The sequence below is a fragment of the Microplitis mediator genome, chromosome 3, assembly GCF_029852145.1.
Source record: "Microplitis mediator isolate UGA2020A chromosome 3, iyMicMedi2.1, whole genome shotgun sequence".
NCBI lineage: Eukaryota > Metazoa > Arthropoda > Insecta > Hymenoptera > Braconidae > Microplitis > Microplitis mediator.
In genome coordinates this window covers 5,176,758-5,199,285 of record NC_079971.1, presented here as the reverse complement: position 1 = coordinate 5,199,285, position 22,528 = coordinate 5,176,758, and the positions used below count along the sequence as shown (strand labels likewise).

General features: G+C 31.3%; 1 protein-coding gene across 11 annotated transcripts in view; it reads right to left on the bottom strand.

Annotated features, from left to right (window-relative positions):
* Positions 1-22,528, bottom strand: part of LOC130664387 (mucin-5AC-like) — a 324,309-nt gene that overhangs the window by 199,585 nt on the left and 102,196 nt on the right. Inside the window, exon 1 of one of the 11 annotated variants that reach the window (XM_057464211.1) lies at positions 2,345-2,866. The exons of the other annotated variants lie outside the window; for them this stretch is intronic. The gene's annotated coding sequence lies outside the window, so the exon portion shown is untranslated. Of the gene's footprint in view, positions 1-2,344; positions 2,867-22,528 lie in introns of those variants that run through there. 11 annotated transcript variants of the gene reach the window in all.

The following is a 22,528-nucleotide window of genomic DNA, read 5'->3' as shown; positions in this document are numbered from 1 at the left end:
TCCCGGGACTGCTTTTGAATTTTTTCTTTTTTTTATTGACGCCTGCACTTTTAAATTACCGAGCTAGAAAATTTTGAAAGCCCTGTTTAAAAGTATTAAAAATGATGAAATTCGAATTCTTTTCAATAATTTCAATTCTTTTGTTTGTATATATAGATATACAGTTTGCATGGAGTGACCGCTTCTCAATTCTTTTCAATCAGTATTTTTAACCAGGGAGATTTTCTGGTATTTTTAAGAGAAAAAAAAAAATTTTAGAAAAATAATTCATCAATTTTTTAAAAAAAACTTTTTGTTGATTATTTCAATTATTTTCGGTTTATTAATTTTTGCAAAATACACAGTTAGAAATTTTGTGTATTTGTGTTAAAAAATTATTTGGTCAAATTTTTTGTGTTGATTTTCAACGCAAATCTGTTAATTAAACACAAACCATTTGTGTTATTTTACTTTAAATGATTTTTTTATGATAAATGATTAGAAAATCTGTAATGTAACAAATTTCTTGTGTCATTCGAAAATTAATACAAAATTTGTGTTGTTTAGATACACACTCCCGCACGTTTCTTCATTACTATAACCAAGCAAAGCATTTTAGAAGCATTGTCTACAAGGAAACTTGGATTATAATTGATTTACAATTAAATATAATCATAGATAACTTGAATATTTTTATGATCAGGTTCAATGATTTTTTTATTCTCATTTTACGGGAGGATAATTCGTAGCTCCGTTTTTTAGAAAAGTCACAGAAAATCGAACTAATTGTTTGTTAAATTGACATAAGTTGTACTAAGGGTAGATTAGTACACTTGAATTAATTAGATTATATGCTTATATTCATTAGTTAATTATAACATGAAAAGTCTGTTAAATTTACCGAAATTTTCTGTCAAAATAACAGATTTTGTGTTCAATTATTCAACATAAAATTTGTGTTAAAGATCAACACAAAAGCAATGGGTTGAATTAACACTAAAATTTGTGTAGACCGTTTGCCCCACACGATTAGTGTTGAATATAACACAAAATTTCTAACTGTGTACACGCAGTAAATTTTCGAATAAATTTCAGTCACTAAATTTTTACTGTCATTAGTAGAAATTGCACTGCATTTTCATGCTATCGAGTAGTATATTTACAATATACATGGGAAAAATTTAGATATTAACCACATGTTCTCACACACAGTTGAAAATTTTGTGTTCCTGTATATAAAAATTAAATGGTTAAATATTTTGTGTCAATTATTTGACACCATCAAGTTTAAATTTAACTAAAGTTGAATGTGTTATCTGATTTCAACAAGTTTCATACCTGTATTATTGTATTACACAAGTATAATGTGTTTAATTAACACAAAAAATTGAGTGGACCGTTTGCCCTCTTAAAATGAATCAGTGAAAAAACCCACAAATCAGTTGATTCAATTAGTGATATATTGGGGCCCATTTGTGCAGTGAACATTCACTGATTGAAGTACTTTTCACTGATTTATTTTAAGAGAGTGGGACATGTGATTTGTGTTAAATTTAACACAAATTTTTTAACTGTACAGTATCATACGTTTTGAGTAATTTTTGCTAAAAATTTCTCTGCGTGTAGTAATTCGACAATAAATCCCATATAAATCTAATCTGAAATTATTTCTCGAGCCATTTCAATCTTATCTAATATATGTAATTAGATGTCTTAATAAATCGTATTCTTTCGTAAACATAAAAGTTGTATTTCTTAGTCTCCTTACTACTTTCGTGACAACCATAAACATTGAGTTGTCAATCGGTAGCGACAACACGCGCGATATAATAATTGCAGTAATTCCAAACCATTCGGTTTATTGGCTGAGATAATCTCATCGCCCTAGTTCCACGTTCTATCCATTTGCCCTCTTGCTACGTGACGCGAGTCCCCCGACGAGAAGACGACGATGCGTTTATATACTTCTCTCCTTTTTATCATCCATTAATTTAACAATGTCTGCTGATCATTGTCATTTATTGCCAAAATTCATTTGAGCAAGAGAATAAAAAAAAATCAACTCGGAAAATTCAAATAAATATTTTTTCAGGGAGCATCAAATAAAATCTATTTCAAAGTAGTAACAGTTTTTTTATGGTCAGACGGTATTATATTTACTCTATGTGACCCCTGCGGTGAATAATATATCAACCCATGTAAAAATAAATGGTGCAGATGATCGAATATAATCGTGATTTTTTTTTACATTTCCTTTTTTTTTATTTTTGACTTCCGTCTTTTTAAAAATTTTTTTTCTATTTTTAAAATCATTTTTTCGCCTTATGATTTATAAAATAATTTTTAATTTATGTATTTTACTTACAAATATAACGATGTCCTTTTTTTCCTCTCCATCATTACCACAGTAAAAAAAAAAAAAAAAAATTCCGAGTAGGAAAAAATCACAACAGTTCAATGAAATGTTCAGTCCACGTTTGTTCACTAAACCAACGAAACAAAAAAAAAAATATCTAAAACAATTTACCGTTAACTGAAAAAATCCGATATCAAAATCTGATAACTTTCACTTGGCAAAAATAATGGATAGTAATTATGTTGTAAAAGTTTAAATGATTATTAATAAAAATAAAAATAACAGATAATTTAATTTTTTTTAATTGTTTTTAAAAGGATGTACTCAAGGAGGACGTGGATCTGCTGTTCGTGAGCAGGTATACCGGGCAACAATCTCCTCTCATGCCGAGAATATCCCGCGGGCACTTGTCTTGGGCAGCCGCCAGGAGGAGCTGAAGAGTGAGAGGACGCGATGGAGACAAGCTACGAAAAAGGGGAGGTAAGTTGAGTAGCAGGAGGATGGGGAGAAGGAAGAGGGGGTGGGGGAGGATGAGAATGAGGGTGAGGATGAGGTGAAGAAGGAGGAGGAAGATGCAGAGATCGGTAGAGCTGCAGAATTCGAGATGGTGGTAGTAATGGTAGTGGTTCTCCAAAGAGAGTACAGGAGAAAGAGCCAGAGAACGATGAGGAGGAGTAAGGAGAGAATTGAGGACTGAGGGTAGAGGAGTAAGAGGACAAGAGGGTGGTAAAGGAGGCTTAGAAACGCTAACTGAGGAGAGGGCGGCGCAGCACCCTGATGTAGTCGCCGCTGATTGGACCACCCCCGCTTCTGTACTCTCTCGCCAGCACACTCCCTTCTTACTTGCGTACTCCTCACTCTTTACCTCTCACTCAATCTATACTCCTTTTACCTCTTACTCCTCCTGGCCCTCATCCACAACCTCCCACCACCTTCTTTCAGACTCTTCTCTTGCACGGTTCTTTATCCTCTTCTCCACCATTCCCATACGTTCACTATGATCACCAACGTCCTATAAGAATTCACGGACCGCCTTCATTTCCACTTCCTGTACTTTACAGTCTATGACCTCACCCTCACTGCCATTCGATGCAGTTGGTTCTGTATTGGATGCAACAAACCCCTTTGACGAGATATTTTATTGAGACGTTCAGAAAATAAAATCCCTTTTCACTGCGATACCTTTTTTTTTCGCAACTCCTTCTTTGTTGTTCATTTACTTTCATCACACAAAGAACAACTTGTTAATTGTTTTTTCATTTTTGTTTATTTATTGACTTTGTTTTTATCAATTGCCTCACCAATTTACAATCTACACACTACACTTTATCACTTTCAAACAGAATCCAATCCAATAATTACTACAAAAACACTTTACAAGTTCCTGTTCTTTTAAATAATTTCTGGAACAGAGTACGGCCCAATTTTTTAAGTACCAGAATAATTTTAATTTTTTTACTGAAACGGTCCATCAAATACTCGAGTTCATGTCGAGTTAAGAAGTGGAATGGAATCGGAATGATTTTGAAATTTAAAAAAATACGACGCAAATACAACGATGATGTTGATGATGAAGACCGCAAAGATCACGAGACACGTAAGACATTAGGGGGTAGCACGAGATGTAGCACACCCTGAGACCTAGACACTACTGAACCAGCCCCATGGCAAACCTTGTTAACGGCAGTCGACAAGCAAGTTTAAACTTCGAGTAACAATCTCCCGCTCAACTCTCTTACACTCCTTCCCCTTAGATTTTCTCACCCCTCAGTATATTATCCCTCACTCCTCATACTCTCACTCACTCGCTCTCTTTATCATAAACTAAAAATATTTTTAAAAACTTCCGGACACCCATTTGCGATTGGCTGAAAAATCACGGCTAATGTCCCGGATCTGGACTACTGCTGCCAAGTTCATGGTAAGCTGGAAAATAACTCGGGTTATGGGAAAACTACCAACTTAAAAATAAACTAATGCGTCACGGACACAGCCAGAAATTTTGTGTTAAATTCAACACAACGCGAGTCAAAAATGAATTCTAGTTTAGTCCTCAAAAGCCTCCATTCCTTTCATGTTTTATTTGCCGCCAGAAAGTAAGTCCACTTTAGGACTCAAAATCCTCAATGAGAACTATGAGGCCTAAATACGAATAATTTAGAGATTTTAAATTGTAAGTCAGATCTCAAAATCCTCAACGAATGAAAAGTTATATTTCAGACTTTGAAAAATTTTAGATAGAAAAGGGAGGGGAGAGAACACGTCGAATGAGACGTTTCAGGTTCAAATTTGGATACAATTATTCTTGAATATTTTGAGTATTTTGAGGCTCTAATCTAGATTATGTTATTCCAGTTTAGTCCACAAAGTGGTAAAATTGGTCGTAACTACGACTTAGAGGACTAAACTACACAGTAAAAAATATTGTGTAAAATCAACACAGTTTGTGTGTTAAAAACGGTTGACACGAAATTTGTGTTGAAATTTCGACACGAACTTTGTGTAACCCCTTTTTAACACAAAGATTATGTTGAAATATCGCCACAAGAGGGCGCAAAGAATTCCACAGTAACACACAAAATGTGTTAATAAAGAGTGTATAACACATTTTTTATGTTACAAAATAAAGTGACACAAACTTTGTGTTAGTTTAACACACTACAATTTTTAACACAAACCGTTTTCGACACACATACACAATATTTTTTATTGTGTAGGATAACTTTCTATACTGTTGTCGATCTTCAAATTCTAAATTGATCCTCAAAAACCTCATTGAGAGCTTTGAGACTTGAATCCGAATTTGTTTTTTGACTCGGGAAATCGTGTGGGACAAACGGTCTACACAAATTTTAGTGTTAATTCAACGCATTGCGTTTGTGTTGATCTTTAACACAAATTTTATATTAAATAATTGAACACAAAATCTGTTATTTTGACAGAAAGTTTGAGTAAATTCAACAGACTTTTCGTGTTAAAATTAACTAATGAATATAAGCACATAATCTAATGAACTCAAGTATACTGATCTACCTTTAGTACAACTTATGTCAATTTAGCAAACAATTAGTTCGATTTTCTGTGACTTTTCTAAAAAATGGAGCTACGAATTATCCTCCCGTAAAATGAGAATAAAAAAATCATTGAACCTGATCACAAAAATATTCAAGTTATCTATGATTATATTTAATTGTAAATCAATAATAATCCAAGTTTCCTTGCAGACAATGCTGCTGAAATGCTTTGCTTGGTTGTAGTAATGAAGAAACGCGCGGGAGTGTTTAACTAAACAACACAAATTTTGTGTTAATTTTCGAATGACACAAGAAATTTGTTACATTACAGATTTTCTAATCATTTAACATAAAAAATCAGTTAAAGTAAAATAATACAAACGGTTTTTGTTGAATTAACAGATTTGCGTTGAAAATCAACACAAAAAATTAAACCAAATAATTTTTTAACACAAATGCACGAAATTTCTAACTGCGTAGTTTGTTCTTGAATGCCACGTGCTCTGTATAGGTACCGAGAGTCTCTGCTTTAGGAATTTCAAGAACCGAGTTAAGACCTAGTCTAGGCTAAATGTAACTGCAGTAAAACTTAAACTTGCTCGCAAGAACAATAACTTGTTTTCAAAGCTTTACATCAAACTTATTATTTTTTACCGCCATTTGATATTTTATTAAAAATATTTTAGCGAAAATTAAGGAGCAGATAAATTTTTCAGCTTAAAAAATCTCGGAAAAAAAACTATTGACTAAAGCTACAAGCAAAAGATGAGAAGAGAAGACGATAAAAAAAATAAAAAAATACTTTGACTATAGCGAAACATCCAGAGACCTCAAGTCTGCTCATGTACACGAGGAGTTAGATTAGAAGCTCTGGATGTAGACGACAGTAGACACGATATACCACTGGTGTGTACTGATAAGATAGTAGTAGTGAGAATAAAAGTTTTCCTAGCTGTGTAAGTACTCACGCATCGACTCTAGACTTTTCCACTCCCATATTTTTTCCTCATCGTTTTTACTTAACTTTTTTTTTCTAGCTTTCTCAAATTATTACCGCAGATGTCGCTTTATTTCCGAGCATGTTATTGGCATTCTGATTTTAAATATTTTTAATAGTGAATGTGCCGTCGAGAATTAAATGGAGACTAAGGGTCTGAGTTCTCCAGTTTTCTCTTCAACTTTAGCTTCAGTTCAGCTTTAGCGTTGACGCTGATGTTGATGCTGATGCTGATGCTGATGCCGGCTAGCGAGCGAACGAGTACTAGAGAGCTCTAGTCCTTTGTACGTTATTTCGTCGGTTCGTTCGTTCGTTCCTCGGTACAATATTAGACTGAAAGTAACTAGTAGAAGCAAGGTATTACCTGGAATTACGTCTCAATCTACCGTGGCCGTCGACTAAACTAATATTAAAAGTTTTAACGTAGTTAGCCGGCGTGCGCGGCCCGCGGTTGCTTTACCGTCCATGAAGGAGTTCGTATACTCTTTCTCTTTCTCTTTCTCTGTCTCTCTCTCTCTCTCTCTATTCCTCTCACTTGTACTCTGTACTTGACTATTCGCATTTAACTCCTTCTATTTTAACTCGCTCACTCTCTCACTCACTCTATTTCGCAATATAATTGTAAAGAGAAAGAGCGCGAGTTATATAACCGCACATTGACCGTTAGACTTTGATGTGTGTTCACATGAAAATTTTACGTCATTAAATGCATCCATCCATCCCTAGGCCATCCTGTGACCCTTCGATTCTAGTAAACTAGGGATAGATAATTACGTTCTTCACTTTTGCGCGACAGTTAATTGAACGGTTACCGCAAACTTTAAAACAACATAAATACTACCAAGTTACTGTGAGTAAATAATTGTTACGTGGGAGCAAACTTACTATTAAATATTTATTGATTATTATTTTTTAATCGCTGAGCTGCTAAACACTTGAAATATATATCACCGTTAAATAAACGATAACGAATGAACGAGGAGGTAAATAGTCCTCGGATATTTATTTTAACGACTTTGATTAACATGACGCGGTGTTAAGTCCGATAATTATTATTATTTTATTTTTATTTATTTTACGCAACCGGTGAGGTCGCGTTTGATGCCGATCAATTTGCATCAATCATATTTAACGATTATAAAACATTGTAATTAAATGACCTGCTGATTTTTTCTTTTGTTAATTAATTATTGATTTATTGGTTTAGATTTATTTTCTTAATATTTACCGTGGGAAAATTAGAAAAATAAATTCTAATATAATTTTAAATTCAAATAACTTGCGAATTATTGAGTTTACGAAAAAATTTTATCAATAGTTTTTTGTAGAAAATTTAATTCTCTACAAATTTGGTCTCATACATTTTTTTCGTATCTGTGATAATAAATTGGGAATTTTGATTTTTAGGATCCAGTTTTTTTTAAATAAAGATATAGGCTGTCATATTTTGTCTATGAATTAAAATTCTAAGGAAAATATTGAAAATATGACAAAAATATATGAGACTAATTTTATAGGGAATTAAATTTTCTATAAAAAAAGTCTAGTTGACTTTGTCTGTATATTGAATAGTTTAGACACAAATTTAATTCAAAGTCAAGAATAAAAAATTTTACGAATTTTTTTCAATTCGATTAAAATTATTATTAAAATTTCGAGTAAAAATTAATAATAAAATTTCCTACCCCTACTTACAGTAACTGCAATCCCAGCCTCTAAGTAAAGCAAAGCAACTTAAATGCATAAACTAAAGGGCGCATGCGTTGAACCCCTTGTTCATAACTTTGATCTGTGTTCTATCCACGCCTACGACTATTCGCCGTTAGCAGGACAAGAGTATAGGCATCATCGTGCCTTGGCCAACTTTTTGTTCATCGAACTGCGTCTAGTACGACAAAAAGCTTCGCCAATTCAGCAAAAAAAAAATCATACAAAGAGACTAAAAAAAAGTTATTTAAACTTTTTTTGTCCATTCACGTCTGAATTCATGAACTACTGATGAAGACGTAACTTATAAGATATATTTTTTGTTGTAAATTATGAAAACCTTCGTATATAAGGTATATTATGATAGTAAAAAAAAAAGTGACCGAGAAAAATGTTAAAGTATGTTAATGGCGGCGGAAAGAAGTGAAAATAAAGCGTTAAATTAGTTCAAAGTTCAAAGTTTTTCGCGATCGTAAAATTCACAAGCTCACTTTTTTTCTTTTTTTAACTTTTCTGCCTTCTTTACTGTCCTTAAAAAAAGTTCTTGTAGTTAAAAAAAAATCTTTTTACCAGATCATGTAATGAATTTTAAAAAAATAATGTTCCGGGGTAAAAAAAATTTTTTTTGAATTAATTTTGAATAAAATTATTTATTACAATAGAAAAATCATGGGTGAATCTGGATTGAAATATCATCCGAATTTACTCCGTCACTCAGAGTTTCGGAGTTTTTTGAAAAAATTACTCCATATGTAGAGTACACACCCGAGTCATAAAACAAATTCGGAATTAAGTTTCAAAGTTCTCAATGAGGTTTTTGAGGATCAATTAAGAATTTTAAGATTGACAACAGTATAGAAAGTTATTCTAGTTTAGTCCTCAAAGTAATGTTACGACCAATTTTACCACTTTGAGGACCAAACTGGAATAATATAATCTGGATTAGAGCCTCAAAATACTCAAAACATACAGGAATAATTTTATCCACAGTTGAACCTCAAAAGTCGTATCGACGTATTCTCTCCCCTCCTTTTTCTATCTAAAATTTTTCAAAGTCCGAAATATAACTTTTTATTCGTTGAGGATTTTGAGGTCTTACTTACAATTAAAAATCGATAAATTATTCGCATTTAGACCTCATAGTTCTCATTGAGGATTTTGAGTCCTAAAGTAGAGTTACTTTCAGGGCGGCAAATAAAACATCAAAGGAATTGAGGCTTTTGAGGACTAAACTAGAATTTGTTTTTTGACGCGGGCAGTTAGAAATTTTGTGTAAAATTCGACACAACTCGAGTGTTGCAAACGGTCTACACAAATTTTAGTGTTAATTCAACCCATTGCGTTTGTGTTGATCTTCAACACAAATTTTATGTTAACTAATTGAACACAAAATCGGTTATTTTGACAGAAAGTTTGTATAAATTCAACGGACTTTTCGTGTTAAAATTAACTAATAAATATAATCATATAATCTAACCTACTCAAGTATACTGATCTACCCTTAGTACAACTGATGTCAATTTAGCAAACAATTAGTTCGATTTTCTATGACTTTTCTAAAAAACGGAGCTACACGGAAAGAAAATTATGGGAAGTTTTCCTATGCATTATGGGAATGGTTCCCATAATGGTATGGGAATAGTACCTATACTACTATAGGAATGGTTCCCATATATTATGGGAACCATCCCCATAATAGTATGAGAATAGTTCCCATACCATTATGGGAATGGTTCCCATAATGATATAGGAATGGTTCCCATACCATTATGGGAATGGTTCCCATAATATTATAGGAATAGTTCCTATACCAATATAGGAACCATTCCCATAATGGTATGGGAATCATTCCCATACTATTATAGGAATGGTTCCTATATTGGTATAGGAACTATTCCTATAATATTATGGGAACTATTCCCATAATGTTATGGGAACCATCCCTATAATATCATAAAATTATTTTTTTGCACAATAGTGTAGAAATTTCCCAAAATTTGAATTTTCTTGAATGTTTTGTGCTGACAAAAAATTCTTGTTAAAAATTTTAATGTTTTTTTGCCAAATACGATTTTTTTTTTCAATTTTTGAATTTTTGTTTTTATGTTTAATAATATTTCTGTGTATTGTAGAAGTGATTACCACACTTCTTTAAATTAATTTTTTCATGATAATATGGGAACCATTCCCATAATATTATAGGAATGGTTCCTATAATAGTATGGGAACTATTCCCATAATATTATGGGAATGATTCCTATAATGGTATAGGAACCATTCCAATTGCATTATGGGAATCATTCCCATAATATTATGGGAATAGTTCCCATACTATTATATGAACCATTCCCATAATATTATGGGAATGGTTCCTATAATTTATGGGAATGGTTCCTATAAATTATAGGAACCATTCCCATAAATTATAGGAATGATTCCCATAATATTATAGAAAGTATTCCTATAAATTATAGGAACCATTCCTATAATTATAGGAACCATCCCTATAGTGTTGTGGGTATCATTCCCATAATTATAGGAACTATTCCTATAATTATGGGAAACATTCCTATAATTATAGGAACCGCTCCCATAATTTATGGTCGTAATTCCTATGTTGGTATAGGAAAAAATTTCACAAAATTATGGGAACCGCTGCCATAATTTTCTTTCCGTGTACGAATTATCCTCCCGTAAAATGAGATTAAAAAAATCATTGAACCTGATCATAAAAATATTCAAGTTATCTATGATTATCTTTAATTGTAAATTAATTATAATCCAAGTTTCCTTGCAGACAATGCTGCTACAATGCTTTGCTTGGTTATATTAATGAAGAAACGCGCGGGAGTGTTTAGCTAAACAACACAACTTTTGTGTTAATTTTCGAATAACACAAGAAATTTGTTGCATTACAGTTTTTCATACATTTAACATAAAAAATCAGTAAAAGTAAAATAACACAAACGCAAAATTTTTAACTGTTCAAATAATGAGTTTGTTCTTTTTAGCAGAGTGATTTCGGAGTAAACTGGATTTTATCTAAATCCGCATTCGGAGTTATAATATTATAATAAACTCCCCTTCGGAGTAAATTTCACTCCGAGGAAATTAAATAAACCAACAGTCATCTGCTTTGCATTCACTCCGGATTAAATCCGCGTCCATTCCGCAAAATTTTTACAGTGTACTGATTATATTTTTCTCTGATAAATTTTTTTTTTACTGCCTACTGTGATTAGTATTAACTTCTTAGCCCATTTATTTCTTTCCGATGTAGTATTGAAATAAAAAAATATGGATTCGATTTCAGTAAGTGGAATGTGTAAAGGATAAGGGTATATAAGGTTATAAGGGTGAGTTTGCTTTGGGCAAGACTCATAAAATACGCGAGTTGTCGAGATATATAAGAAGACAAACACGTGGGACACCCGTACACGCGTATATTTGCGCGTAAATACGGGAGACTCGGGAAATGTGTACTAGGGTAAATAATACTACAAAGACGTTAAAGTTGAAGCCGAGAGGGTTGAGGGGGGTCAAGTAAGCTTAAGTAAGCAGTAGTGACTATATATGTATATATATTTTTTTTTACCCTCTATATTTCTAAATATACTGAAGACACAGACGGTAAGACATAAATCCATCGTTTTCTCGGTATCTCAGGAGTTATCAACTGGCCCTCTTGTCTCATGTCGTGGAAGTTTAAAATCTTCCCTAAACTGTTCCCGATTAGAAAAAGTTAAGGCTGATAAGTGAGATAAAATAAGTTACTCTTGTTAAAATTTACTCGGTGATAAAGTTGGCTGGATATATTTTTTGTGTTGAATTAAATATTGAAATAATATATAATATTTAATTTAAGATTAACGTATAAATTTGTAATAATAAGCTGTCTCCTTATTCGAAAGTGTGTATGATAAAGATACGACTAAGGGTGCCTCGGGTATTAAGAAACGACATTAGATTATAATTTATATTAAAATCTGGGCAAGGAGATAAAGAGAGAAGGGTTTACTTCAGGACACAAAACGCGACCCTTTTAACCAGTGGCGTAAATGCCTCTGATTTCTTGTTCTTGTTCACTATATGTTCATTCAACCCCTTAAGCTCTCTTTTATCTTAAATAAACAATATCAATGCTCGACAAATATTTAATTAATGAAAAAATATTTATATTAAACGGATTTTATTAAAATTTTTAAGAAGACGCTAAGAGTCTTAAGAAAAAATTTTTGAAAGTGTAACCTGACTGCTATTTTTTTTTTTTTTTTATAACTATCAAGTGAATATTTGATATCAAAATTACCCAGCTGTTAAAAAAATTTTTAATGAAGAGCAAAGTGAACTTCGATAAAATTTTTCTTTACAAAATTTCTAGTTTTCTGAAAATGTGCATTTTTTAGAAGAAAATCGAGTCAAAAAATTATTTTGGGAGACAAACGTTTTTGGAAAATAAGTCAAGATTTTTTTGAACCAAGAAAATTTGTCTTGGTCAGAGGAGACTTTTACTAAGCCGGGAAAATTGAAGTTCTCAAAAAAAATTTTTTTGAATCATGAATATTTACCTTCAAAACGATTTTTTTTTGTATTTTGACGTCGAAATATTAAAAAAAATATTAAAAAAAAAAAAAAATTCATGTATGGAATTGTCAAATTGATACTGAATTTTTACAATAAAATTTTCATTAGGATTTTTTTTTTTCAATTTATTAAAAATTCTACGCAGCTGATTTTTACCTCTACCCCTATATTTTTCAGATACAAATCTTGAATACTCTAAAAATTTTATATGAAAATATATTTTAAATTACTTCCGCGAAAAAATTTTTTTGTAAACTCAATTTTAACATTTTTTATATTAAATGTAATGTAATTTTCTACGCCAATGACTAAAGGGTTGAAACAATAAAGAAACTTAAAAAAAAAAAAAAAAATTTCCTTATTACTTTTAATTACTGAGTAAAAATGAAAGATGATAATTAATGGATTAATTAAAAAATTTTTGATTACATCGATTGGTACATATTTATAAAAAAAGTGATTGATATAAAAGCTCGGTTTCTTTGTAAAAAAAAAAAAAATAAATAAATATATAAGTAAACTAAGGGGTGAATGTTTTGCCTAATAAAATGCATGATTTAGTTACTCTCTTTACCCTCACGAAATTTATCCTACCCTCTTTTACCTCGTGTAACATACACCGAACACGGTGACGCCATGAATTATAAAATGGTGGTAAAAGCGAAAGTTGCGTCATGTCGTACTAAAGGAAACGACGACGACGACAACGACGGCGACGAAACCGTTAACGATAAAGACAAAGACAGAATTATTAAGACAAGAATGATTAGAGAGTATATTTGTTTAATTTAATTTAAATAAAATACTCAAGGAAAGTAAAACAATTTTCCATGCAAATGTTTTCACTACTAAACTAATCGAGGATTTATAAAGTTGTCTGTGTACAGTAGCTGTTTCTAGTCCTCGTCATTTGTATTTAATGTTTGAATGTGTAAACGTTGAACTGACTTTTATGTCCAATAGACCCAAAGGATACTAAATCGTCACTGCATAATTTTGTCCTGTGTCTATACAACTAAATGCAAACCAATGAAAAGTATACGAGTATTTTAACAATTTACCTTATATACATTAATTTTAACTCTTCCTCTTTGATCATACGCCGTAAGTACAGATATTATTAATACCTTACTTTGATAAAAGCTCTCTCTCAAAAGCTTGACCGAAAACTTTTCATACGTCAATTATTGTGCTAATGAATTGAGTTTAAAAAAAAAAGTTATCAATTTATTATTTTTTTCTTCATCCACTTTTAGTAAGTGGAATTATTGTAAATCAATTTTTTGAATTGGCATTACCAATACACTGAAAAAAATTTGCGGAGTAAACGCGAAGTGAATCTGGAGTGAACGCGGAGTGGATGAATTTTTATTTATTCACTCTCTTAAATTTGAAACAGTGAAAATAGTGACTATTCACTGTTTACTAGTGAAAAGTATATCACTAATTCAAACAGTGGTATACTTTTCACTAGCAATAAGTGACTATTCACTGCCAAATAGTGATTGTCACGTGATTTTCACTAATTCGTTTTCAGAGAGCACCCTCTTTCGGAGTGAAATTTACTCCGAAGAGCAGTTTCGGAAAATATTAATTATAAAAAAATTACTAATACATAGTGAGCTTAGGTTTTTGACATTTTGGCATTTATATTGAGTACGGAAATAATTACGAGCTCCCTTTCCATATATTCACGCGAAATTATTTTTAAAAATTATAAGCAGATGATAATAAAACTTTCACTGAGTCACAAACTGTCGTATGACTTACATCGACCATACTACGAGATAACATTCCCATAAAAACTATGTCACTATAGCTATTCAATAATTTAATATTTTCACTATGTATCATATATATGAAATTATAATTCAGTGAGTTACTAAAACATTTTATAAATTAAAAACTTAATATTTTAAGTTTAATTATTAATATCGAATCAATTATTTATTGAAATAATTATGTTTCTAATTAACAACTGTTTCTATTAAATATTAATTTATTTAAGTATTAAAACTCCGGACCGGAGTGAATGCGGATTGAAATAAAATCCGCGTCACTCCGAAATCACTCCGCCCATAAAAAAATCCCTATTCACTCCTTATGCGGAGTGATTTTTTTAAAACTCCGGAACTCCGAGTGACGGAGTGAATTCGGATTGAAATATAATCCGGATTCACTTCCGATTTTTTACAGTGTGAAATTTGAAATTGACAATTCTTTAAAATTAACTAAACAATCGAAATTTATCTATCAAAATTTTTTTTTTTTTATATTAAATTTATTTCACTACTTGTAAATAATTAATTTACTAACTTTTTTATCGATAATTAGTTTCATACTTATTGGCAAAATATTTTATATTTTATCGTATGATTAATTTATTACAAGAATTGATTTAAAATGAAATTTTTCCCGGTCATCAACATTTTAATTTTATAGATGACAATAGAATTTGGTTATTGAAGGTATATTACCCTTAAATTAATGTGGTACACCAAGCATCACGAGAAAGGAGTTTAGATTGAGAAGAGGTAAAATGGACAAGAGGTTTTCGTAGTATATATACATATAAATATATATTGTATTGTATATTGTATGAAGCCGTCAAGTGGAAGGCGTCAGTACAAAGTCAGACTTTATGCTTGGGCTATGGTCATTGTAGATCTACAGTAAGTGAGTGAGTGAGAGAGATATATAGAGTAATACTAGTATGTATAGAGGTTGCGAACGAAGCGTCGCATCCAGTCCCGGTGGTGTTAGACGAGGGTATCGAGGGTGCCATACCACCGGGACAGACCGTGTGATTGGTGTGGGTCGGGCTGACCATTTGAATACAAGGCACTGTAATCACGACTCGACTTGCTCTCTTCCTCACACACCGTATATACATACACACACATATATGCATCTTCGTAAATGTGTACCTAGAATGATCTATATATAGATGGTGACAAAGTCCCTATTGCAATCTCAACGGTTTATACTCAAATGTCACTCATATGTTTTTTTTACAAGTCTTTATATTTATTCTCACCACAAGCACTCATTTTTTTATTCTTTATACTTTTCTTACTTTCTTACACTGAAAAAAAATGTTTGTCCCAAATCAATCAATTTATTTGTGGCTTTTTTTTTTTAATATTTCTTAATGACAAATAAATATATTTGGTACAACTACCCGAACGAAAAAAGTATATAACCGGGATATATACGGGCAAAATTGAATATATGTTTCATATATGTGGCATATATTTTGTACGGGTAAATATGGCAGTTGATTCAAATAATTTTATAATTTGACTGAAATATATAATTCATTTGTGGTAAGTAATTGATATACTTTTGGTAAAGATATTAAATTTGTGAAGAATAACAGAAAATTTAGCTATACTTCAGCACATGGCCCAACTATAGCCTTTATTTACAGCAATCGGATCATTTCTTTACCCCAAATAAATCACTTATTTCACGCAATTAAATTGATCAATTATATTATATCTTTTTCACAATTAATTATTTATTTGGCCATATCCAAATGTCCGATATTTTTGGCTCAAATAAATCTTTTTTCAGTCTACGTTTAAATTTATTTTTACATCACGGAGAAATTATTCTTGTTTAAAATGCTATGGTGTCATAGTAAAATCGAAATTAACCCATGAAAAATTACTGTGACCATAATAAAATTTACAATGGTTACAGTAATTTGTGTTTTCAATTTTACTATGGCCATAGTACACGAGAAATAAAGTTAACAAAAACTACTATGTGAAATGTCACCCGAAACCACTAATGGGATTCAATAGCTTTTACTTTTGACAAAAGTTAAAAATTACTATTCAATAAGTAAAATATGCAACTACATTAAAAAAATTATAATCGTTCGTATCTCTTACTTATGGTATCACGTTCCTAGTAATTATAATTGAATTTCGAGATCCATTTTTTTCCGTGTAATTTTTTCATGAGTTTACTTCAATTTCCGCAGGTGACCAACATGGTCAGGTTTTACTATGACACCATAGCATTTCAAACGAGATTAATTTCTCCTTGTGGAGTAGAGGTACCATTTTTTGCCCACTATGGGACCAGTTTTTGAGATTTCAAAAATTTAAATAAAATAATTTGTAAAAGACGCAATGATAACTCATTTTTCAAATGTGTACAGAGATACTTTTATCACGATGTTACAATAAAAATTTTATTTCATACTTTATCAATAATTAAAATAAAATATTAGTCCGAAAATGGAGCAGTGGCCACAAATAATATTTTTACCCTATATTTTGAGCTTTAATTTTACCAGTCAAAGTTTTTATCACATTATATTTTGTAATAAAAAAAAAAGATAAGAGCTGTAGTGGGAAAATTTAACGAACCCATCGAAAGCTCAAAAAAATGATAGATCATATTTTTCCAATTAACTCAGCGAAATTAGACACAATGGAAAAATTAAAAAAAAATTAACGACTTTTAAGTCGATAATAAATTTAATAATTTATCAGAACTTAAAATCTGTTGAATAAGTTTGACTAAAATACCGCAAAAGACCTAAACTATCCATACGAGCTTTATAATCAGGAATTTTCCATTACCCGTTTGTTTGCCAAACGTTTGACCCAAGATTAACGTCCGCAATCCCCTGATCTACTTACATTAAATAAATTTTATTACTAATTAATTATTTCTGGTATGACCTCAGTAAAAATTTTTACCGTGTAATTAAAAAAAAAATGAATCGAGTATTTTATTTGTTTTAGACCAGTGGTCATTGTTAGATAGAAAATACACCAACTGGTGTGATGTTCATCTAGTGTAGCATAGTACCGGATAACAACTGCAATATGTTCGTGTGAATATACCGAAAGCTTGGACAAAAAATAATATAAAAAAATTAGTTACACAAAAATCGAGCTCCGGTGCTGAAGAGTACAGTGGACTATTGGACAGCGAACTCAAAAAAAATAAAACGGGAATATATTTTTCTCTACAATAGACGAATGTGTATAGATATTTGTATAGTTGGCGTTAGTGTGAGATGCGAGAGTACTCGAGAACGGGCTCATTCTCATCCCGTTGGCGAAAACCCCTGAAATACCTCAAACTACCTCGCGGACCCTTCGCCCCTCGGGGCCCGCGTGCATGCCGTGTTATAAAATAGGATAGCTGGTGGAAGTACCTCTCGGCAGAGGGGAGTAGGAAGCTAGTATTGTGCGAAAACGCGGCCTCTAAATGAAACCGAACAGCTCGGAGCAATTTTTTTCGGTTATCCAGTTTATTAGTTTCATTCAGAAGACTCGACGAGAGCTACTCACCGACTCACGGTTTTTTAAACTCCTCATATGTATATTCACTCTCGTGTCTATTGTTTCCTGCTCTGCATCCAGTTTTCATTTTTACACAACCTATTTCCTCTCTCGCTTTTACATGTTTCACATTTCACAAGGCGTCTTTTCCTTTGTTACAAATTTTTTTAACTGAATTTTTTAGTATTTCCAAATATTTCTCGTTGTACGGAAGCTTGTGACTTATCAATATATTTTACTTTAATTACTTTTTCACTCGATTTTTTTACAAATTTAATTAATTAATAATAAAGCTTTTTATAAAGGAATTGTTAATGAAATTTTTAAGTTCAATGTTTGTTTGAATTTGGTTACAAATAAGAAACAAACGATTTTTAATAATAGATTTGAAAACTTTCCGACTGATTTTTAATCGTCGAGTCGAAATCAAAGGCATACTTGTAACCTAAATGAGCATTAGGGTGACCCAAAAAAACCGACTATTTTTTTTTTTCGAGTCTCTTATGAAAATTTTTTGGTTTACGATGTTTTAAGAAGCCTCTCCAAAAATCAGCTCGATAAAAAATTTTCAAGAGGTCGCTCACGAATTTTAAAAATATCAAAAATGATCGAAATTCGAATTTTTTATTTCAAATTTTTTTCTTTCTCGTGGCAGCAATAGTTTATATTTGTGAAATCATGACTACGCTGAAAATTTAAACCCAAAATTTGAATATTTAAACCTCGCTCAAGAATTTTGAATGTTTCCGAGTGCTCCCGAGTCAAAATTAAAAAACTAGATTCAGCCTCCAAATTCTACTCGAGGGTAAGGAGGCTGAAATTAGTTTTTTAGATAAGCCCAAGCTGTACAACGAAACCTTAATTTCAGCCTAAACTTGGTATTTTTGTCCGCTTTTACCAAGTTTAGGCTGAAATTAGTATTACAGAACCCTAAAATGACCCTCCAAAGCCTACAATTTGAATCAGGTGCGGGGAAAGAAGGGAAAGGAGAAGAAATGGAAATCAAAATGGCTGCCGGGAGCGGGAAAAATTTAAAATTTTAAAATTATTTTTTTATTTATTAATTATAATTTTCAGAAATTTGAACAAAATATAACTAAAATTATCAAATTACTTTAGAAAGAGAAGACGCAAAAATTGAGCCATTTCTGTATTTTTTTTTTTTTTTTTTTTTTTTTTTTTTTTGATGATGCATCAGATTTCCGATCATATTAATTTCTAACCGAGTAGAAATTTTTAATTTAGGGAAAAAACGCTATAAATATCAACCGAACGCACACGATTCAGTGGGATTCGAACCCGGGACCTAACGAACGAAAGACCGACGCTTTAACGACCACGCTACGCTACCGACAGTGACTTCTAAGTTTACTTGTGCTATATGAGATTGTAAGAATAACTCACTTTTGAAACAGCAAAATATAATTGAAAATCTATTATTAGTAATAACAAAAAAATTTCTTATTTTTTTTTCGTGTGCTATATAATCCTGCGTGTAAGTAATTGTGATATGTGTAATTTTGGTTATATAGTTATGTATAAAATTATTTGAAAAATATATAGGCTCTATATATGGCCATGTACCCCCATGAAAAAAATTTATAGAAAAAATATATTTTTCATATTCAAAAATGTATTAAAAATATATCTTAGAATATATAAAAAATACATGTATAAAAATATATTTGTAAATATAACAAAAATATAGGTATGGTGAGATAAAAAAATATATTCGTAATATATTTTAAATTTATAAAAAATATAATTATCAAAATATCAAAAAATTATATAAAAATATGTTTTTCTGTTAATCAACAACATAGAAAAAGAAATATAAAAAGTTTATGTAAAAAACATATTTTTTATATGTTTTTCCTTACATTGTTGATCAACAATTGTAGATTGACGAAATTCTATGTTCCATGAAATCGTAAAATTAACCTACTTATACTCTTAGTAGGCTGAAGTACCGAAAAATAGGGTTTTAAAGCGATCTTAGGTTTTGGAGGTTGAAAATATTATTCTAAAACACGAATTTCGGCCTCCATACCCTATTTTGAGTATAGTGAGGGTCAAAATAGTATTTCACATTCAGCGGTAGGTACAACATCAAAAGAAATGAGGTTTTTGAGGCTCGAATTAGTGTTTTAATTTTGACTGTCTTTTGGACGTTTTCGAGCGACCCTTGAATATTAATACTAAAGCTTCTCGATTTTTTCACCATCAATTTGCATCACAATTAATGAAAATATAACCCGAGAAATAGAAATAATAAGTTATTTACATACTTTTTGATTTTTTAATTCAATTTTTAGGTTTTTTCGCTCATTCAAAACTTACCAAATTTTATTGTTTGAGACTGTTCTGTATATTTATGGTAATGCAAAAGTTATATTTTAGTGAACTGACAATAATTAAGTTATAAAAAAATACAAAAACTAATTCAAAGTATTAATTACATATTATCAGTTAATATTCAAAATTCTTGAGCACCGTTTAAATATTCAAATTTTTGGCTGAAGTTTTCAGTATAGTCATGATTTTACAAATATAAACTATTGCTGCCACGAGAAAGAAAAAAATTTAGAAATAAAAAATTCGAATTTCGATCATTTTTGATATTTTCAAAATTCGTGAGCGACCTCCTGAAAATTTTTTATCGAGCTGATTTTTGGAGAGGCTTCTTAAAACATTGTAAGCAACCAAATTTTCGTAAGAGACTCGAAAAAAAAAATAGTCGGTTTTTTTGGGTCACCCTAATGAGCATTGAAAACCTACATTAGACTTTTTAGGACATAATCATTGTAAAAGCTTGAAATGGACCTACTTAGACTTACAAAGGCTTGGATTAGACCTACATAGTCATAAATCGTAAAACGAACGTAACTAGACTTAACAAAAGAGAGGACTTGCAAGGAATTCTACGAAAAGGTTAAATTGTTAAATTTGCGGACTACTGAAGAATTGATGCAAATGATCCAGCCATCTCTCCAGTGGGCTAATGACACCCGAGGCTGGATTGGGTCCCACAGGCAGCCTGGGACTAACAGAGAGTCAATTTAAAAAAATCCTATGACTAGTAAAAAATTGCTGCAAGTGATCCAGCGATTTTATCAGTACATTAATGGCACGTAGAAGTGGAATAGGACCTAGAAGCAGCCTGAGACCAACAGAGAGTCGATTCAAAAAATTATGAGCTTGTTCGTTTCACGATATATGTCTTTGAAGGTCTAATTCATGCCTTTGGAAGTCTAAGTTCGTTCATTTCAAGCTTTTACAATGATTATGTCCTAAAAAGTCTAATATAGGTTTTCAATGCTCATTCAGGTTCAAAGTATGTCTTAGATTTTGACTCAGAATTATGTACCTGAAGATCGGAACGTTTCTCGCGCAATGACAAAAAACTATTGATAGTAAAATTCTACTAGATGACTAGATTTCTTAAATTTTTCACATATAGATGATGGTTTGTCAGTAGAAAATGTTAGACCACCCCAAACTTCCGGAACTACCCTTTAAGCAGTCGAATTACTTAAATTTAGTTCATTTTCGTTGCACGAAAAACGTTTCGATCTTCAGGTACATTTGAAATTACAAAATATTTATTGTGAGTTATCACGGATTATTGATGACCTAAAATATTAAAAAGTCGAAGTTGATGGTCGCCTTTTATTTTAAATAATAACCGTTAATTAAATAGTGAGTCAACATTCAAAAATATTTTTAAATTTATTTATTTTTGAATTTTTCAAATTAAATGTTAGAAAGATGTACCTGAAGATCGAAGCTTTTCGCGCTGCGAAAATTAAAAAAATTTATGTACTTTGACTTTAAAGGTAATTAAAGGGGTAAGTTGGTTGGCCTGCAATTTTCAGCTGACGTACGAAACATTTCAGAAATCTAGATCCAGTGGATTTTTTACTTTTTATTTTCGTTCTGCAAAAAACGCTCCGCTTTGCAGGTACATTTATAAAAACCTGTCTGTCTTTTTTATGTTTGAAATAAAAAAACTAAATATTATTAAACAAAAAACTTAACAAGCGATTAAAAAAAAAAATTAAAAGATTATAAAACAGGCAATAAAAAAAATGCAGCGTGAAATAAGAGTATATTTAATCATCACCGGATGACATGTGAATGTAAATTGCTTGTAGTTTGATAAAAAATTAATTGACCAAGCACAATGTCCATAGCAATATGGTTTATATCACGATGTAATTAATCGCAATCAGTAGAGCGTTATCTCATTAGCACAGTAATCAAATAACGAACTATAAAACAATAAAACGCAATGTTAATTCAATACGCGTCGTTACCTCAATATCACCTGCACACACGCACACATATATACATCCACTTTCAATGACTTGTAAGCTGAAGTATATATAAGTATTTGTAGAGTGATAAATTTATCTCTACGGATATTCAGGTAACGGAGGGCTATTACAAGACGATATCCATCGAAGACGACATTAGAGGGCCGCCTAGAGAGAAATAAAGAGCGATTGCCTCAGTAAATCAGGGAACTCAACCTTCAAATCTTATCTCTTACTCTTTTGCACCTTTACTAGCTTCAGTAGTT